This window comes from Neolamprologus multifasciatus, chromosome 15 (assembly GCF_963576455.1).
Source record: "Neolamprologus multifasciatus chromosome 15, fNeoMul1.2, whole genome shotgun sequence".
NCBI lineage: Eukaryota > Metazoa > Chordata > Actinopteri > Cichliformes > Cichlidae > Neolamprologus > Neolamprologus multifasciatus.
The window spans coordinates 33,341,437-33,363,564 of NC_140453.1; the positions used below are offsets into that span (position 1 = coordinate 33,341,437).

Here is a 22,128-nt window from a genome sequence, read left to right on the forward strand (position 1 = left end):
CCCCAGACCCATTTTATGTGCCGTAAATTCGACACAAAGCAGAGGAGGGGGTAAAAACCAGAACATTTTGTGTGAAATTCCCACTTTGAAGTGTAGGACGCGCTTGAAATGAAGAAAAATAACCGGCCCAGGTTCCTCAAGGTTCCTCCTGGCTCCTTTCTCTAAACTTACTATGTTCAACTCCAGCCTGCCTGATAGGCGTAAGCTTGGCTGTCAGCATGCAAGAGGCAATTTAACAAAAATATCACACTTTCACTGCTTACTGCATAGAGGGGGGAAAAAATCACTTTCCCACCTTTCTCGAAAGTTTGCATGTCTTTACTTTGTACCCAATTAATTTACATATTAGCCCCAAGGCCATGCAAATGTATTTATTTTGTTAGTGCTATGAAGATGTGCTTCTTGATTTTGTCGGTTTTTTAAAGTTATAAAGAGTGGGAAGGAAGAACTATGTTTTAAGAAGAGGAAACATCTGGTAGGACTAGAGAAGGCAGCCATCGGCCACCGCCAGTATACTCTTGTTTACAACAAAACCAGCATCAGCTAACCATTCACATCCTTCTGCTTAGCATCGGGTTCAGTGTGGGTCAAATACTGCCCTGCTTTGATTACTCAGCACTGGGAAGCAATCAATGACACCTAAAATTATTTATTTGCCTTGCTGGGGAAAAAGCAGGAGAACAAAAAAGAGCAAAGAGAGAGACAGAGAAAGAGATATTATGCACACTTGTGTGATTAAGAGAAGAAGCGTGCATAATATGGACCGATGATAAAGTAAAGCTTAAAATTGTAATTATTCAATGCGATCTCATGTGATTTAGAGTGATTCTGAGGTTTATAACCAAGGTTTTCAAACCCATCAACACTGAGATACAGGGTGTCTATATCTCATGGGTCCAATGCAAAATGAGCATAGAGTAAATTGAGTAGCTGTGCATCACACATGTATCTGCTGGCTCAAAGCGCTATGTTTTTCACCCAAGCCTTATATTGAATGAAAATACCAATATCCCCCAGGGATAAAACAGAGACCGATTCAGACTGCACACAGATATGACAGAACATTTCAAGTCTCAGTTCTTCAGTTTCTCTTTTGACGGGGACCTATTCTGCTTTTTTGATTTTTTTCTGCTGTGTGAAAGTAATTGTTATGTGCTTTCAAGAGCTCTGTTTCAAACACGCTGCCGTCAGCGCAGCATGGTTTTCCAGTGGTTGTGTCTTCAAGGCACCTCCACAGTTTATTCCAAGGAAACAGCCCGTCTTTAAAAGTACTTTAAAGGTATAATAATACTTGAGTATAATAAGAATAATAATACTCATTTATAATAATAACAAATGACAATAATGCATACTAAGACTGCCATGTTCCACAGTGTTCCACAGTGTGCCAGTCTAATAATGATCAGTCAGAGATATCCTGCTGTAATTTTAGCTTCTCTGTAAATTTGTGCTGTCCACTTTTGTATTGTATAGATGAGTTGCATTTAATCTTCATTGCTTACTTAGAAGGTTAACCTTTCTTAAAAGGTTTAAACTTTGTTTTCTGGGGAAAACATAGCAAGAGGAAAGGCGGTGCTAAGAAACACTGGGCTCTGCAGATAATTAGAAAAGAAAAAATAGCGCCCTTTTGGGAGAAAGGCTTAAAAGAAGCTAAAACAATTTCATACAGGATAAAGTGAGGGAGCCAATTTAAGCTAAGCAAAGATTGAACTGTGAATACTATATGTACGCTAGTGACGTCTTAAAAGAAATGCAGAAAAATCAAAATTCAGCTAAAATGACCATAATAGGTAATCCTTAAATATTAAGATCCCACCATCCATCACATTCAAAGCTGCTTTCCCTGATTGTCTGCCTGCACTGAGGGGAGACTGCCACTCATAACATAATGCTACTCGTAAGCAATGCTCCCAAAGGCACCAGCCAAACAAGTTCCCTCTGTGATTTACAATAGAGGGGCCCACTTCATTATTAACTGGCTAGGTTCACGGCCTGGGGGCAAGACCATTACCTCTACATGGGGGTAGATGCCACAGGCAGCAGTTGGTCTCTTCGTGTGGTAAAACAACACGTTGTAAAAATGATAGATAAGGTATGTAAGTGCAGACTCCAGGCAAACTCAGAGTCCTTTGAGTACTAAAACCTTTGTTAAATGTCGGCTCCATGGATAACCAAGACTTCTAACATTGTTCAGATGAAAAACTGATGATTAAATGTGGGCTTTGGTGTAAACTGCTCATATATTATGGTCCAAAAGTATCAGGAAGTACTACAGTGAAATTTAAGTAAATGTGTCATTTAAATGCGAATGTTCAGCTTTAACTCAAATGGGTAACAAACTCATTGCACCAGCAGTTTAGGAATGTATTAATACACGGTTCCACATTTTTAATGTCTAAATATGAGGACTGTTTTTATACTTGGATGAAAATCATTTGCATTTGCATGACATCGCCAAATGCTTTATTTCCTCCCCTGAAATGCTCTACCAGGCCGCTCCTGCAGCCACATTCAGTTCCTGCTATTTGTGGGTCTCTCTGCCTTCACTTTGTCTTCACTAACTTCAGTAACTTGTCTTCAGTAAAAGTATGCTCTGTTGGGTTGGAGTCAGGTAACTGATTTGGCAACAGAAGAATATACTATTTTTGATAAATGTTTGAGAAACTCTCGGGTTGTTTTGCAGAATGCTTTGGGTCATTATCCATTTGCATTGTGAAGCAGTTTTGCAGCATTTGTCAGAATCTGAGCACAGAGTATAGCCTTGTACACAACAGAATTCATCCTGCTACTTCTATCAGCAGCCACAGCATCAATAAACACTAGTGACCCGGTTCCAGTGGCAGCCAAAAATGCTCATAACAGGCCATAACATTGCCTCCATCATGTTTGACAGATGATGTGGTATGCTTTGGACCATAAGGTGTTTCCTTCTAAATACCTTTCTTTTCCCATCATTCTGGTACAAATGAATCTTGATTCCATCTCATTTAGACAGGTGCATTTGCTTTCTTACAAAAAATAAACCAAGAACTTCCTATTCTTGAGTTGTTTGTAACCCATTTGAAACCTGTCTATATTTACATTCATAACACTGCCTTTTGATTGTAGACGTATAAAAATGATCATATTTGCTGAAAACTTAATGGAATACTGCACCCCTTTGAATTAAAGCTGAAATCAGATCATTTACATCTTGATTTTGAATCCACTATGGTGGTTTACAGGACAGTGACACAAAAACTGTGTCACTGTCCAAATACTCATGGACCTGTCACTAAATGCAATTTAAACCTAACACTCTCTGGGCTACTACAAAGGGAAAGCTGTCCCTTAATCAACATTTGCAGCTACTACTAATTATACTACAAAATAGGCCCACTGTACCACATACTGTTCCACAGCAATGTGTCAAAACAAACATGCACAATGCTGCACAAACGAGGTAAATAAAAGGTATTAGCCGAGGGAGGTAATGTAGTCTGCCCAGTTAGGCACATCTCCTTTGGCACCAAATCCTCTCTGGGTCCTGGCACAGGCCTATCCCACGGCAGTTGGCAAGTGGGGTGGCGGCCATCTTAGTGATTGCAGAATTGGGTGCACCCCTGTGTGCTAAAAGACAGTTTGGCTGTAGTTTAAAAAGCTCCTAAACCCCAATCTGCTTCTTCCTATTTTTGCCCTTATGGTATATCCCTGGAGGGCACTCGTTCAAATTCATTAGTGCTCCTTTATTTCCATGAAAATGGGAGACCCACTGCTCTCCATCTACCTCCTGTTTCTAAACTGCTGTCTCCATTTCCCTTCAGCCTGCAGTCTCGCTGTCTGTCTCTCTTTCACTCTCACACACACCAAATTCACTGTCATTTGCTTTTATTGTTTCAGTCTCTCCCTGGTTTTCCACTACACTAACCCAAGGGCAACTATGATGGGACTGCGAACAGCAACCCCTATTTCCATGCCAAACCCACTTCTGTCTTCCCTTTCATGCTTTCAGGCCTATCCTGCACCCTGTTGAGACTACAGATTAGGGTATAATGACAAATGTCACAGGGGCTGCCCTAAGGGGTGGGGACAGGGGCTGGATTTATCACCAAATAACTCCCATCTATCCCTTTGGCTGAAAGACAGAATGAGAGGAGTGGACAAGAAGCATCATCGCTGCAGATGAGGGACATCACTCGGATACAACATGCAATATGGTTTTGTAAATCTCACATCAGATTTTTCCTGAGAAAACTTGATCATTTCACTGCTGTATGGTGAGATTTCAGTTGGATGACACTGGTCCTGATATCGTCATGTAGGAATATATGATGTCTCCCTGTCTCTGAAGTGTATTTCTCTTCTAGTTCCCACTTGGTGGCATCAGGCTGGAAGCTGAATCTGAGCAGTGCTGGCTCTGCTTCCCCCTCACTATCACTATCGACGACAAATAGACTCTGATAACAGCTTTATTTGTTTCCCCCTAAAAAGAAAATCCATAAATATTCCTCCTACTCTGATTCCGTCTTTCACCAGATAACCTAACAGGTGCTTAAATTTTACACCTTAAACTGGGTAGATTTAAACAGCCTTCTTAGACTACACATGCAATGACATTCAGAGACACTCAAGAGGAAAAATACTTCAGTCTATTCCAGAGTAACTAAAGTGCTATATTTGAATTTCTGTCTCAAAATCAACTTTCTGATCACTGATTTTAGACCACAGGTGTCAGATGTGTTTATACCAACCAGAAAATCCCAGAGAAACACCTTCACCTCAATTAAATTCTGCTCCAGAAAACATGCCTAAGATGCCAAATTAGCTGTCTCGTCTATATAGCTATATAGCCTAAGCAAATGACAGAGCAAAGTCTGCAATAAACACTACTTAAATTGCAATCATTAAAGCATTTTTTTTCCCTTTATCTTAGCGATAGAAAATACGTTTTCATATAATAAGCAACCAGCTACTCTGCTCTGTATCGTCAAAACTACAACAAAGAAAAACACAAAAATTATAAGACAGTTCGGTGTCTTAGACAATCTTCCCTGTGGTACATAAATCAGAAGTAAAAAAAAAAAATCTCTATAGCTGTTATTCTGCCCTGGATTTGATCCACAAACAAAAGGGCGACAGCAGCAAGGGGGTAACCCCCCTCCCCACCACCACCCTGGTGCTAATCTCCCCAGCCATGACTGGTATCTCTGATTGGGCTGCTGTCATTCTTCCTCCAATCTCCATCACTTTTTAATCAGGATTATCTTCTCCGACACCGAGACTCGAGAGTTAATTAGGAGGCCAGCCACTGCAGGTGCTACAGCCCAATTGGGATTGCTTGGTTTATTCTTCATTCTTTTTCAGCCCTAATTTATTTTGATCTCTGAATCTATAAAACCTGCATCAACCAAAGAAAGCAGCCTGCGATAAAAACCAGGCAACAACTTCCATTAATCTGCCAATGCTTGGACCTTAGACCATAAAAACACAAAGAAACCTACATGTATGTAGATTAAAGGAACAGTTAAAAACTGAGTCTTTGCCTGTGCGTTCGTGTGTGTGTATCTGTGAGACAGCTGCACAAGAGCATTTCCTTATAAACACAACCACGCTGTGTAAAGCATTTTTTTTTTTTTTGGTATTCATCTTTGAAGCAGAAAACAAATGTCAGAGAAACAACAAAATCTTCAACTTTTCACAAAAGAAAAGAAAACGCCAGGTTGCCCACTCTGTTTCCTGTCAGCTGGAATACAGTGGAGAGTGTCTGTCTCCATTTACATACAAATGTCACCTTCTATCTTCCCAGGGGCTGGGGAAGGTTTTACTCTCTCCACCGTGATGCGCTTGACAAACTTTTCTTCCCCGTCTGGGAGACAAGCTTGTGTTGCACTGTGAGAAAGTGAGAGGAAACTCAATGCATTTTGCCTCCGGTGCCTTCGCTGTCTTCTTTCTCTTTGACATGCCACTGGTACGCTGTAATTTGTGTATCAAGACTGGAGCACATAGGCTTTGTTTCCATTTCACTGAAAGATGAGGCAGTGTGCCGTTTGAAAAGACGCCCGGGCTGCACAAGTTGTAATTATTGAGGAAGCTTGATGATCGGGCTTTTGGATGGAAGGGGTTTGTTGTGGTAGGGGGATTATTAATACAAAACAAATGATTCCAGCGAGCCAGACTGCAAACAGAGTGCGTAAAATGAGAATATCTAATAACGGCCTCCTTGTACTAAGGGAAGCGATAGCATCATCTGCATCTATAGCAATCATCACCACTGAAGAATGCCCAAACTGCCAGTGCTGCTTGTATTCCCAGTGATGCACATGCAGCCATTTTCTGTGGTTAAGTGGCCCACATAGTGAATCTGCGCCATTTCTCATAAACCAGGACGTGTATCCCCTGATGCATAGGGATGAACAATCAGCCTGACAGGCAGGTAGTTACTCCTTCTTAACCCCAGCTCACACTGCATGATGCAACGGAACAGCAGCCCCCTCTGCTTTTCCTGCTTCCCTCTCTTCAAGCTTGCTCCCTCTATTCATTTTCCCATTCTCTCTCTATCTCTCTCTCCTCTTCCCTAGCCTCCTAATTTTTGCACACTGCCTCTCTTCATTATTCCCTTTCCTCTCTTTAACCCCCCCCAACTGCAATTCACTAGCTTTCTCTCTTTCTCCCTCTCAATCTCTCTTTTTCCCAGAGGCCCATGTTTCGTTGCTTGCATTACACACAATTACTTCCATCCATCAATTATCTGCCTACTCCTCTTTAGCTACCCCACTCCCCTTTCTCTACTCTATGACAACCCCCACTACCACAATTACACGTGTTTCTCTGCAACCTCCATCCCTCACCCGCCACCCCTTAGCTAAGAGTACCTCCTTGCGCTCTCCTCCTCCCTCCCTTTCCGCTCCCTTTCTCTTTTCCCCTTGTAACAGATGTCCCCTAAAGTTTGGGTGAGGTTGTGCATGTGGTGGAGAGGGCAGGAACAAAAGGATGGGGTGGTGGTGGTAGTGGTGGGGACACAGATGGGGTGTGGTGGTGGTGGGGGTGGTGGTGGGGGGGGGGGGGGTGAGTCATCTGAATGGTGCCAAGCCATCTTGCCTTGAGCTTTCTGTGTCTGCACAATAAGCAGCAACGGATTAACAGCTTTTTAGCACACACATGCACACACAAACCCACTCACATCTCATTACAACACCACACTGGAGCAACAACCTGGGATAAGCGCATGTTTGGCGTGAATTAGTTAAAGCTGTGACCCTTAGAATTAAAAGAAAAAAGGTTCAACAATGCTCTGCTAATGTATGAATACACTAACACGGTTTCAATTAGCAATAAATGCAACAATAACTGCATACTGTTTGGATTTTGTGTGTGCATTGTGCAGCCTTTTCAACATCAAATCCAGGTTGTTTTCTGAAGAAAGATGCTGCAGCATTATTCTCAAGCTAAAGCTCGATCCAAATGCAAAAAAGTTCGATTTTGGCACATTTATATAAAAACTGGTCTCATCGTACTGGTTGCTTACTCTATCAATTGTATATGTAATTGGAGGAGTTTGTAAGAAATGGAGGGACGATGCAGAACATTAACAAATCAATCAGTCTTTTTCACTGAAGCACAAGTTAGACTGTCCATTCAGCAAAGCACCAGTAGCGAAAGTAAATGTGGTTATGAATGCTGAGTGCAACAAGACATTAAGTATGTTAAGTTAAAACATTCTTAAATGGACAGACAAGATGGTAGACACATTCCTGGTGAAGTGTTAGAAAAGATTTTAGCTTACAAAGCTCAAACCGACTCAAACAACATTGTTTTTTAAAACTAGTTCTCAGATGTTTTGTGCAGACACATTTGACATGTGCCCCATCGAATGGCCTACAAGAGCAGGGTTTAAATGAGCTAACTGCAACCTGTTTGAATCCGTCAGGTTTAACCTCCCCAAACACACACAGACATAAACAGGCTACCACCCCTGTGTAAAACCTCACAGGGGTCAAACTGCCAGGGCACAGGACAGCCTTTCCTGCCAGACTTATTTTGCAAAGACGAGAAGGAGGCAGACACCCCGAGGGGAACCTCAGTGCATCAATCTGGGAGAAGCCAGCTGGTAATCACACTTAACATAGGAACAGCCCAACAGCAAGCATCAGGAGACCCCCATAGGGGATGCAGGAAGAGAGACAGGACCAGACACACCCATTTGTAGGCTGTCACAGACTGTTAATTACTTCTCACCATGAGGCAGGAGTTCACATTAACTCTATAACTATAAAAGGGGATGGGTTCAGGACCATAGGGAAATGAGAGTAAACTGGTGTTTGTGTAAAAACTCTGTCTAGTACAGTTTTCTCTCTCAGGCGCTTTGCTTGTTCAAGGGTGTTACATCTTACACGAGACTGAACTGTATGAGAAAGTAGCAGGCATCAACAGAAGGTCTGCTCCTGCTTGTAGTCAAAAGCAGATTACTGTCACTTCATCAGAAGGAGCTGAAGCGAATCATTTTTCTAAAACCTGGTGGAACCAAACGGGATGGGCAGGAAGCTGGGGAGGTTGCAGTGTGCTTATGTATTCTCAAAAGCTTTAGCAGATAGTCTGGCAGAGATTAGTACTTTCATGAGGGTCTACCGTCACCTCTGCATACAACACAATAATATGACTGCACATTCTCCAACTAAGGCATATCTCTAGGAAATATAATATTCGGGTATAAATGTGCCAATGATATGATAAATTTAAAAAAAAGCAATGCAATCAGGAAAAAAGAAAAGGCGTGACATACAGATTCAAATATGCACGAGTGACACATAGAGAAAAAGAAGAGTTTTGAATCTTATCTTAATCCCCGGTATTTTACACCTGGACAGTTTGGAGTTGTGTCAAAAGCCAGAAAACTAAATAGGAAAATGGGCAACAATTTCTGAGGGAAAAAAAACAAATTAAGTGAAGAAGACAGAGGCATGAAGAAAACCAAGGATGAGAAAACACCAGAGGAGCCCAAGAGACAGCCAAGATGCAAAGGGGACTTAAAGTCAGCCAGAAACAGATCAATGCTGCTGAGTTCACACACATTATCACAGCCTTGTCTTATCTGGCCCCATGCCTCTCAACCCGTGTCATCTCTGTTCAAATCCATTGATGGCTTTCTTTGGAGTGGTAACCTTTAGACTTCAGTTGGTGGGTAAACTGTGACTTTTGGGGGTTCCCCGCCAGTTCGGAACAAAATTCTAAAGGGAATTGAGCTTCAAACTTTAGACCTAAGGCATCCAAACAATGGTGTCTGAGCGAATAGTCAAACATTCTCTGCAAGTCACAAGTCTCGCATCTCCACCTATGGACAAGTCGAAAACAGGAGGATCCAGTGAACTGAAAAGATCTTCTAGAAAACTGCCAACCTGCAGTTTGCACTTATCTTTTTATCTTGTTTTTTCTCTCTATCTCAGGAAAGCAAAAGGTGTTTCTTGGTAACTGGGCCTGCACAAACAGAGGTCTGATCTGACTTGTTTCAAAACTCAAAAACAGGTACATGGTATGTAATGCAGTGCACCACACATGGCAGAAAAAGCGATGCGGACAAAGATATGCTGTGGGGTTTTTGCAAACATTCATCATGCAACAAAACAACAAAGAGTGCCAAAAACATAAAGAGCTGTTTGCATTTACACAGCCACCATGTATCCTGTTGCCCTACAGTCTGCTTTGTCCTGTTGCATATGAACATAGACTTATAGGCATATGTCGCTGTTTCAGGCTAAGAGGGTTCAGTAATAACCTTTTATTATTGGTGAAACCATACAACTAATAGGCTACAGTTCAATGACCAAATGTGACCCCTTTACTTTGAAATACAGAAGCCCAACACTTTACCTGCAAAACAAGTACTTTAATGCATTAACATTTCCTTAAACTGTACATCTCCTTAATATATGACCCATCAAAAACTTGGCAAAAAAAACCCCAATGACCTCTTTTTTTTCTAAAAACAAATTGAATTTTAGTTTTGCGACAAGTTATGTAATCTTCCCACTGTTTGCAGGGTGACGCTCACACTATGAAGCTTTTAGATGCTACTTTTATCGAGTGCGTCTCCAGCCTGGTTAAGTAGGAAGAAATGTGAAGGACAAAGGATGGATAATACACAAATCAAAGAGGAGAGGAGGGGACACTTTAGAAGACACACTGCCTCCCGTTTTCACAGTCGAGCTAATTGCACCTCGTGTCGCTGGAAGAGCACTGATTTAGCACTCAGAGCAAATTAAAATGAATAAACACAATTAGCTGTGAGTGCAACAGCGCCTCTGCATAACGTGCCGCATTGCTCTCTTTCTCTCTACCGCAACAGTCACTTCAGAGCAGCTGTTATTAACTGTGTTGTTGCGTCAAGTGCAATGTGAATAATTTCCAAGCACTCGATGCCACCAAAACTCTGTTAATTTGGATTTGAATAAAATAAACAGGGCACAGGCTAGGAAGAAAGTGGTCCTAAAAGCCTAAAAAAAATAGACAAATTAAGTGTGTAATATCGTTGTGTCCTCTTGAGTAAAATAAATGTGTTGATTGATGCTTTGGCTTTGTCATAACTGCTAAATATTTTACAACCTTGCAAATGAAGTAAAGTAAATAAAGTCCAATCAACCAACTTTAATTCAAGGTGATTAAATGTGAGGAATTAGAGCCATTTTTTTGCACACTCTCTGTGTTTTAATAGGTTCTTGAACATGTGTGGACAGTTTCCTTGTTTCATCATGACAAATGGTGTGGGATAGTTCTAACTGTGTTTAGAAGCTGTTCAATGAAACTAAATACGGTGGTAATGCACAAAGTCCGAAGAGGTGTTGACAAAAGTAAGTCTATCAAAGTGAGAACCTAACAAAGCTTTCCCTCTCTGATGAGTCTGCTTTATTTTACAGCCTAAAACAGAGACAAATGAATAACATGCAAAGTATTTTTTTCAGGTTCTGCTGTTTGATTTTTATTTAAAAAATAAAAATAAAGCCTTAGCAAGACCATAAGATGAAAGAAGCCTCTTACGGAGGTAGGCGTATCAAAGGGTATATCATAAGGTCAAAGTTCTTAGAGAACCTAAAATAAACTTATCTGAATGTTAAGAAGAGAAGGGAATGAAGGATTCATAATCTAAACATGTCCAACATCATTTGTCAAACATGGTGGAGGGAGTATTAAGGCATGAGCTTGTGTGGCTGCCAGTGGAACTGGGTCACAGTTTTTATTACCTCTACCACAGGGGTTATGTTTTTGTTGCAGCTTGTCTATTTGTCTGTGAGAAGGATTATGCAAATGCTGCTAGGCCGATTTTCATTAAACTGACTAGAGAGGTGGCACATGGGCAAAGAAACAGCTTAATGCATTTAGGCGTATATCCTGGAAATTTAGTCACATCAACACCAGCTTGAGAGGTTGTGTAGCAGACAGCTGCAAAACAGAGGATCGTTAGGGGGCCTCCCAGTAGCTAACAAATGTTACCATGCCTCCTTAATCAACCAATGGATGACTTACATTGGTTTCTCAGTATTTAATGAGCCCCACTTAAGGTAGTGTGCGAGTAACATCGGTTGCTTCCGAATGTAAGTGTTGCAGGGTTGTAATGAGCATAATTGTGGGCTGATGTATAATGCTACTCAATGTGTCCGCGCAGTATTTTTAAATAAATGATGATGTTTAATTTGAGTACTGGCCTTGGGCGAGGTTAGTGATCTCTGGCCTCCAGATGATGTACCTGCTTTTCATATACTTTCATATACCCCTATGCATCGGGGGTGACCAACTTCAAGCACTCATCGACTGCACCCCAGGATCAAAAATAAACATTGTATTTGCAAGTAACAGATAGACTCTTTTTTTTTTAAAAGAAGAAAAAAAAAACAACTTGAAAAGATGCTGATGGTTTTGAGTTTCAATTTCAGCACCACATCTGGAAAGTCAAACAATAAAAGCGTCTTAAGGCATCAAGAGTGTTGCTTGTGCTATGAAAATTGATTACCACAGTGTTTAAGCCGGTCGTGTGTCAAAAATGTCAAAAATATTAAAGAAAGACGATTAAAAAGTTCAATTACCTCAAGTAAAATACACGTCTGAATAACTCATCACATGCAACGCCTGTAGCTATCTTGGATCTCTCTCTCTCTTCTCCACTTTGATGCTTTCAAAAATGGAGAGAATACACCCTACTGTTGAGGTAGGGGAAATAAAGAAAAACAGCTCAGAAAGTAATAAATTGCAAAGGAAATGAATTTCAAAACCCTGAGGAGGACACTTCTGCAAGACCTCCATACTTGGGGGAGGAAAAAAAAAAAGCATCATATCCGGGGCACAATTCAATTAGCTTTTCTTCCAAGTGTAGGGAAAGGAGCTCCGGGGAGAAATCAAAAGTTTGGTCCAATAAAAGAAGTTTTTCAAGGATGTAATGTTCTCGTGGCCCCTTCCTTCCCCCACTATGCGTTGCCACTTCTTAGGAGAGTGCCAGTCAAGCAGGCACTGACTTGTGATTTCTATATACAAAAAATAAATAAATCGGCTAAATTAAATAAAACAGCACCTTGCAGATGCTGCTGTGACAGACACACTGGTCACGCTTAGCGGGATATGCCTGCCAGCTTAATCCTTGGCATTTTCATTGCCTGTTGTCTTTCTTGCCCAGTTATTTGACAGTGATCAGGGGTGATAAATTGTTCAATTAAAGCCACATTAAGAATCCAGAACACACTTGACATGCAGCGTCTTGGTTTACGTGTTGTCCAATTACTCTAAAGGACAAGACTCCTTCTTGCTACTGACAATAGACATGTGACTCTCATCATAAGACAAATGGGTTTATTTATTTGAGTTAGCAAGCTGATTGAATGCTGGAATGCAGGACTGATGAGTTTGATTTACAAAAAAGGGGGGTTTTATCATGTGTTTTCTTTCTTTCTTTTTTTTGCTTGACTAAACAGAGCTTATTAATTATGCATCAGATTGGAAAATTGTCTTAAGTGAAGCGAGAAGTGAAATGGGATAAAACATGACTGAATTCGTTCCCTCAGAGCAAAGGCGCATCTCACCTCTGAACTTTAACCACAAACTTCCCACATAGTTCACTGCCTCAATAACCACTAACATCAAGAATCAAAACCTCTCTATTTGAGCTCATATTTTCCACACAATCCATTTAAAAAAGCAGCAGAGGTACTAATCCTTTGTTTTTTGCTTTTCATTTGTTGTTAGAGTGGGAGCACTGGGGGTGAGGAGGTTGACAGTGTTCTCTGGTGAAGGTCGTTGCCTTGGAAGAGGTTTAGCCTCAAATGTTATAAAAATTAAGATGACCTGGAAATCATCTTGAACAAATAATATTAATGGTGATGATTAGGAGGATGATAAGAGGAACAAGAACAACATCAAAGGTCTTGCCTGGAAATGTATCCAAACCATGATTCCACAATCCATACGTTTTCACACTGCCATAGTGTTGGAGGGGTATTAAAAGGCATCTGGTACTTTATAATGTAAATCCTACAGTAACCATTTAACACACTCTAACCTTTCAATAGGAAAGTTACTTAAACATTTAAGTACTATCAAAATACTTAAATATTCCGTTACTTTGACTATACTGCCAAGCATTAGACTTGCTGATTAACGGTTACGCTCTACAGGCGAGCGAGTAAAAGAAGCATTTTTATCTTCAGATGCTACAGAAGCAGAGCCCCATCGTTAGAAAGCTCACTAAAAAAAAACAAACAAAGATGTTAAAGTTTTGTTTTTCAGTTTGAACGTTAAAACAAAATTATTCACGGAAGATTTATTTATAAAAGCATGTTGAAAGAGAAAAAACGGACTAAAATTAGCATCTCTTCTTGGTTACTCCAGCGAGCGGAGATACAAAATCACAACAAAGCTGAAAATATATAAACATACAGATATAGACGGAGCGCACTCTTAGGTCTCGCACCTTTCACCTGAACCGATTTCAAGCATTAAGAAGAGTTAAGAAGGAGAAAAAAGTTGCACTCACTTCAGCGGCGTGAGAAAAGTACTTTTGAGACTATCCCCCCCACCCCTGGGGACAGGTTTTAAATCCGTATGCTTGGGGTAAGCGGTCAGTTCCCTCAGAGCAAATAAAAACAGTTACGTTGAATCTCCTGCGGCAGAAAAAAAAAACACTATATTCCACTTTCTCCAGCGGCAGTCACTTGTTAGCGAAGAGAGCACGTATGAAATACTCCTTTTATTCTCCGTATATTTGTATTCCTTCCCCCCAAGATCAGACGCTCCAAACCAGAATCTCCTCAGTGAAAGAAAAATAAAATGCCCTATAATAATCCGTGCGCGACACCGCCGCACGCGGATCTCCAAATATGTATCTCTTTATTGGTGTGTGTCTCGTTATCTCCGAGTTGCAGGTTTGGATTCTTTTCTTCCTAAAGCCACTCCGTACTAGTGATGGGTCGTTCGCGAACGAAATGGCTCTTAGAGCCGGCTCTTTGAAGTGAACGACGCGAGCCGGCTCCTTATTGGGAGCCGTGAGGTTTTTTTTTTTTCTTTCTCTCACCCTCTCTCTCGCCCTTTTTTCCGCTAAACTCCGCACACGCGGCCTGTACTTTACGCTGAGCAGAGGGGGGAGGGGCGTTAGTTACACTCAGAGCCAGAGAGAAAGAGAGCCAGGGACAACAACGTCACATTAGAAAGGTATAGTAATCATCCACTATTTTCAGTTGCAGATGATAAAGGATTCAGAAATCATGCAGGCCCATATGACAGAGAATGTGCATCTTCTTTTTGTTTTAATATTTTAATTTATATTTAATTGTGTTGTGGTTTGCAGTGTTTTGTGTTGTTTCACGTTAAATTTGTTTAAAAGGAAAAAGCTGAAAATGTAAAAATTTTAAATGTAAATAGTTGTTTTTTGTATTATATGATTTATTTATTACATTTTATGTGGAGTGAATAAATAAAGTATATTTATGGTGGCCCTTAGAGACAAAGCATGTACAAACTCCAAAACACGTACAAACTCCTAAGCATGTACAAACTCCAAAATGCGTAAAAACTCCAAAACACGTAAAAACTCAGAAGCAAGTACAAACTCCAAAACACGTAAAAACTCAGAAGCACGTACAAACTCCAAAACACGTAAAAACTCAGAAGCACGTACAAACTCAGAACCACGTACAAAAGACAACAGAAGTGCTCCAGGATGCTAGGGCGCAGTGTTGAGCTTTTGTTTCCTAGTGGCTACACAAGCCAGGAAGTATCAACAACCGGATTTGGTGTGTGGTAGTAACAGGTAAATGAACTTTTTTTTTTTTTTTTAATTATTTGAATAAATATGAGTGCTTGTCTATAAATACACAAACAATACACACATGCTTTCAATTGTGTAATTTAAGTGATCTGGGTAGCTCTGTTTTGGAAGTTCAGTAAACGCTAGAAATGTGTTTTGGAGTTTGTACGTGCTTTTTGGAGTTTGTATATGCTTTAGAGTTTGTACGTGCTTTGTCTCTAGGGGCCATATATAAACATATATAAATAAAACCACTTTTTTTTAACATTAGTAATTCCTTTTCTGCATAATTTTATATTATTGTTAATGATTAAATAATTAAAGCAACAAAACAACCTGAAGAGCCGGTTCGGAGCCGAAAGAGCCGGTTCTTTTTAGTGAGCCGAGCCGAAAGAGCCGGATCTCTCAAAAGAGCCGGAAATCCCATCACTACTCCGTACGGGCTGGGGGTGGGGAGACAGGAGTCAAACACCCCCCCACATTCTCCCTCCCCTATGAAGCGGAGGGGGAAAAAACGTAGGGAGTCCTGTGCTGCGTTCAATGCCGCCTCATAAACTTCGTCTCTTGACTTCTCCTACATCGTAAATCGCACCACGTGGTGCGTTCATGCACGTTAGTAGGAAATCATAACACAAAGTGGCCTGTAACGAAACGAGTTACTGCTGCTGATCTTTGGGTTTACAAATCTGGGCTGCAGTGGCAGGACTAAGAAGAGGCAAACACACGCATTTACATGAAACGCCTTTAACAACATGAAGTCTCTTTAAGAGCACAGGTTATTGTAAAACCGTTCTTAGTCTAACTGTAGATCGATCAGCATAGTTATTTTAAACTGTATTAGAGTGACCAGTGAACAAGTCGAAATAAGTGTTGCCATTGTGATAAAGTGTGACACACACACACACCATAGAAACAAGGTGTCACCCAATCACATTGGCTTCTAGTTGAAAAGGCAATCCTGATTGGCTTGTAGGATTTGAATTTGAACAGTGCCAGCTGGTGTCCACTATATCCAGCAGGGAGCCTAGACACACACTGGAGGCACATCAATCAGCTGACCCCATACTCACCTACCTTTGCAAACTGAAAATTGTTGCTCCATCTTTGGCTAAAACCAGTTACATTTTGCTTTGTTTCAGACTGTCATATGTTAAGCTGTGGGTTTTTAAAAAATGCTTTGTCCCAGCAAAATGCAGCTAATTATGGCAAAGCACCTTCCTGGAGCTTTAAGGACTAAAGGAAAGGCTAGAAATTTGAAGAACATGAGACTGAATTTAAAAGGGTTTTTTTGGGAAGTGTTACAATATGTGAAGCACGCTGCATCAAATAAGAGACCTCTTTTTCCCAAATACAAAGAGAGGAATAATATTTTTTTTCCTGGGTGAACTTTTCAAGGTATGCAGGCAGTAATAAATGGGAACAAGCCCTTTTGAGAAGACACATCTTTGCTGTGTACTGGCAGAAAGCCACTCTGAGCCACAAGCAATCCTCCACTGCCCCCTTTCTGTTCTTTGTTTAAAACCCAGTGTGACATGTAGCACACCATAAAGGGGTGTAAAAGTCTGTGTGTGTGTTTGTGTAAGGATGGGGTCTAATCAATTTACTGTTGAGTATAAAACATGTGTTTATGTTACGAAGATTTGTCCCTCAGCCTCTTATTCACACCAGAGCCCTTTATTTAATCAAGGCGGTAAATCTTTGCAGCGACCCAGAGCTCTCACCACCATTCCCCTGGTGGCGTGAGCCTTAACATGGTAAATTTCACTCGGGTAGGGAAATGCGCTCAGTGGCCGAGGCTAGTGCTTTGGAAGGATAAAAAGAGCACTTACTGCCTGACATGTGCAATCCATAACAGAATAATGAGACTCCTCCACTCCCGGAGTCCTCTTCTCCAGCTATCCCACTCCCGCTTTTTCTGTTTTCCTTGTGAGTGTTCATAAATGCCATGTAAATTCAAAGAGCGGAAGATGTGGCAAGTGCTCGGGGGAGAGCGTTTAATCGTTTGCGTCTTGTTTCCGAATCACATAGCAGCATGTACTGTTTGAAGATCCTCGAAACAAGCGGTGAACCTTGTTGAAACTGCTGCCCTCCTTCTGTCAGCTGCTGTGCTTCCAAGTGAAGGAAGGTGATCCTCATCACAATTGCTGCTTAGCAATGTTGTCAAACATAATGCTTGCATGCAAAAAAAAAAAAAGGCAGAAGAATGGTTATTCCTGAATTTATATTCATAATAAAGATTGTGTGTCTTTATTGTGAACTGGTTGGTACATTAACCTCCTAAGATCCGAACTCTTCCACGGCATGCATTTTTAATTTCTCTTTGATATTTGGGCATATTGGAGCCCGATGAATGTAAAAACAAAGAATTACCAGATTTTTTGCCAGGTCCTAGGAGGTTAATGAGGTTAAGGTTCAGCTAAGATGGCATTTGTTGTGCAGAAACATGAACTTTTACTTCTTAGATGTGAAGCTGGATTGGAGCTTGAAGGTAGACCCTTCTTAACCAAAAAAGCACAATGAGGCTAAATGGTTCCTGGAGTGTTTTTGAACATCCTAAACAATTTCCCCTCATCTAAGGATGACAGTCTTCTTCTAGACGTTCTGAATTACGCATACCTACCGTATGTACACTATGACTATGCTTAAAAGCTGCCAAACCAAACCAACTAATTTAAATGTGCTCTACCAACACTGCCAAGAGGAGTGGTCAAATATGCAAGGATGCCAAGAGTTTGTTGGTGTGCTACCAATAGGGCCTAATCAAGGTGTTCCTTGCTAAGAGGCATTTAACCAAATATTGGAGGGGAATCCTAATTAATTTTAAACATGTGCATCCAATTTGTGTTTTTAAGGTCATTAAATCATGTACAATCTTTTAATTATCGGAAAAAAAGTCCAAAGAAATCATTAAAAGTCCGAAGTTCCTATGGCATTTAAATCCATGATGAGTGTATGTAACCTTCTGACCACAGCTGTATTTATATGCCTACTTTGTCTCCCTGTCTTATTCATGTGTTTACCCCAAGGGAGTATACTAAAAAAAAGGGCATCTGGAAGTTCTGGAATTTTCCTGGTTAATCTTGGGAGGGCTGTTCTTTTCTACACCCAGCCTCAGCTTTATATATACTCCATAGATCATCACAGTTGCAGCACAGTTGAAATCTGTAATAAGCAGCCACCAGTCACTATCACAGCTGGAACTATGTAGTGCTCAGGCAGTTGGCATTTAGCACTGGCTAATTTCTGGTTAATGCTTCAAAGTGTGGTGAGACAGAAGTTACTGAAAACCGTGGGAAAGAGACAAAAGACATCAAAGAGTGAGGGAGTAGGCCAGGGGTCGGCAACCCTGGGCACGAAGGGTTAACTGATGGCACGACCATAGCTGGACTGGCTATCGGGCATACCAGGCGTTTGCCCGGTGGGCCGACGTGATTTTTCGTTTTTAATGGGTCGATGATTTTTGTTTGCTTGTTTGTTGTTTTGTTTTTTGTAATGGTATAAACAATGAAAGATGGTGGATTGGCCAGATGCTGGCCGATGTGTAAAAATAACTCAGTTGTTTAGTCATGTCTGTGGCGGAGCTTTCACAGAGGCCAGCAGGTGGATGAGGGAAAGGGGAGGCAGGAGGAGGAGAGACCCGAGCCGCCGGTCCGAATGTCAGGTGAACTGAACTTCAGGTAAGAAGTTGTGACCTGCAGTCTATCTGGGTCAGATATAAACCAAGTTTAGGAGGAGTTTATTTTCATTGTGCTGACTTTTTACAGTCAGTTACAATAACTCGCACGTTGGCTTATCTGGCATATTATTTTTAATATATTTAAAATACCATGGACAGAGGATCATGGAGCAGGAACCAACATAACTCCAATTACAGGGGACCTATTGAACATTCAAGTGTGAATGGAGTATATCAGAGTACATAAAAACTACGTCACTTATACTAGGTGTAATCAAAATCTTCTTTGAAGGCCGCCCTTGATCTTCTCTTTTGTATCAAAATGGCAGCACTTCAATCTGAATATAATTTCGAGGGAGAAGTACGAGTCTTGGGAATCAATCTGGCAATTAAGGTATGTTGGGTGATTCTGTGGCCAAACCTCAGGTTCTTTGTGCCAAATATTCTTCCCAAAATGCCAAAGGACATTACAATGTAGCTTTAAACTGGGGGAGGCACATTTGTGTTTGTACTCAAGAACTGCAGTGCGATTTTCATCCTTGGACACTGTGGACTAAAGTGCACTAAAAACTGCACGTTGGTCTCTGGATCGCAGCTGTTCACCCAGCTCCCATTAACAGTGATGAAACTAAATAAAGTTGATTCTCTTTTTAGTTCCATGTTGAAATTGAAAGTGTGTATATACACATTTAATCAGAAGGTCCAGGGAGTATAAACACAGAAGCTTTAAGGGGACACTTTGAGAGGAAGAGTGGTAAAATTAACTTTAAATTAGATACGGCTTTTTTTCTGGGGTCTTGAAATGTTTTGTTGAAGTTTTAAAAGTATTTACCATTGTATGACAGTTCATAGAAGTCATCATCACATACATACTTGCCTTTTTTTTTTAGCTTGTTTTTAAACAAAATATTGATTCACAAATATGTTGTGTCAATTTCAGTCTGGTGTATTAAACAGATGACAATTGACCGCAAATTCCAAGACTTCTTTTTGTTGCCAGTCCATCCCCTGGTTGCTTTCTTCCTTATTGTCTCCCTGCTCCCTTTCGTTCATCTGTGTCACCCTTAAGGGTTGAGACACAATCACCTCTGATAGCAGCGGGCCATCGCTCACTCTGTCCCTGAAGGCGACAGCCCACTTACTGCCAGCTTGTGCTCAAATGGAGGACATTTCATCACCCTACTGAAAACACAATTAAAAACACGTGCACGTCTGGTCGGCCCTCGAGAGCCACCCTTTGTCATAAGTTTAGTTACACTGAGTCTGCCTCACCCTCTCAGATATTTACTTTCCCTGTGACTGAGTGTTTATCAGCTAGGTTGACAAGTGTGCTTTTTTTAGGGCACTTGAGGCGCTGGAAGAACAAGAGGAAGTGAACCAGTGCTCAGTGTTTAACGCTCTTCTTTCTGAGAGACATTTGTCGCCTTGTAGCTTCAACAGTTAGCTGATAAGTGACTCTCTAGGCTAGAATATTTTTCTTCTTCGCTGGAAGCCAAAATGGAGGACAGTGTGCAGGGGTTTGTGGTGAAGGGTGATTTCCTCGACGCACACGCATACTGTACACACAAAACACACACAGAGCAAGCGGGAACAGAGGCAGACTGACGGCTATTAGAGAGCAACGATGCTTGCTCTTATCTCCCTCCACGATAGAGATCTACAAAGAGCTTGAGAGAGATTATGAATTCATTACCTTGATACACAAGTGAGCACTGCAATAGACAGGAGTTTGAGAATGGAGATAGGAGCTTGGTGGGTGCAGGGAGAAGAGAAGGAATGGGAGTGCAATGAATTACATGCTGCTAGCGGAGAATAAATCTGTCTGCTTTCTTTGCATTTTTAGGACAATTTTTTTGCCTTGCTGCATTTGTTGATTCTCCAAAATGTGTTCCTCCCATGTGTGATCGGCTTTATTACAGGTCTAGCTATATTTCTTCCCATTTGTGCATTTTACCCAGCTAACAACATTTTACCCCCAGATTTTATCCATCCATCCATTTTTTTCTGCACAGAACTAAAGAAAAACAACTACATAAATATCTGGATGAGGTTCCCCAGAGCTCAGTATTGACATTAGGCTCCTTTCTGAAATTGATTGGTTTTGTTGTCATATGTGATGTTGAGTGTTTTCAGTTGCACTTCTGATGATTGCAGTTCACGGCTCAGATGTAGTTTTTGCACAGTCAGCTTGTCATTCTATGCATCGTGTCAAGTCTCTTGTGTTAAGTATCTAACTTTATAGTCTTGGGAGAAAGGACATCTGAAAAAAACCCCAACTTAAATAATAGTCTTTTTTGCTAATGTAACACATTTCAGTCAGTGTAACTACACAGAAATGTTTTCTGTGACCAGCCACACTGACCTTCTTGCCTCTTTCCTTCCTTCAACTCTTGTGAAATTCTTTCAGATGGCTCACTTTCAATATGGCTTCCTCACTGTGTGTTTTCCCTCAAGCTCTGTTGAACTCGGCTGACGTAGGTGACACAGTGCAGTTAAATAAACCAAAGAAATTCAGAGAGAGTGAAAGAAACAGGTACAAAGACATAAAAAGAGAAGTAAGTACATAAGTTTTTTTTCCCTCTTTGTCTTATCAATCTGGTAAAATTGACAAATGCTTTACGCGATGCCTGCTCGAACTGTAAATTTCAAGTTCCCTGCTAGACTGAGCAGACAGTTAACTGCGAATTTAGTTGAGCTGTGACTAAATACAGTACACAACCATGGATGAGACTCCCCGGATCCAATGTCAAAGTCCCGTCTGAAGAGATACTTGCAGATGTTATTCACCTGTACTCATCTTGTCCCGTGATAGCATTACAGAAGCCAATAAGCTGATATATGCCACTTGAACAGTAATCCTAGAGACACTTGGGTATAAGATCAAGATTATATGCAGAGAGAATCCCCCATGGAGGAGAAACCTGAAAACCAAAATTAAGTCCAGAAGAGCATTAGTCGATTAACAGAGGTGCAGAAGGGCCTGGATGGATAAAAAGGACATCAACAAGTTCACCACTGAGTCTCTAAAAACACCCTTCACTGCTAGGCTGAAGAAAAGTAAAACCCAAGAGAACAAAAGGCTTGTTCTCCAAGGACCTATAAAAGATGTACTCCCAGCTGCAAATGCATAATGGCACAAGGACAGACCTACTCAGAGCTGATCAAAGCAATGAGAGCATAGAGAGGTGGACAGCAC

General features: G+C 41.0%; 1 protein-coding gene across 11 annotated transcripts in view; it reads right to left on the reverse strand.

The window, feature by feature from the left end:
- The window catches only part of ptprsa (protein tyrosine phosphatase receptor type Sa), a 236,639-nt gene that overhangs the window by 164,668 nt on the left and 49,843 nt on the right, over window positions 1-22,128 (reverse strand). For 2 of the 11 annotated variants that reach the window (XM_085132286.1, XM_085132281.1), the window contains exon 1: window positions 13,988-14,779. The exons of 2 other annotated variants lie outside the window; for them this stretch is intronic. The gene's annotated coding sequence lies outside the window, so the exon portion shown is untranslated. Of the gene's footprint in view, window positions 1-13,987; window positions 14,785-22,128 lie in introns of those variants that run through there. 7 more of the 11 variants (XM_085132276.1, XM_085132280.1, XM_085132279.1 and 4 more) reach the window with 7 other exon arrangements.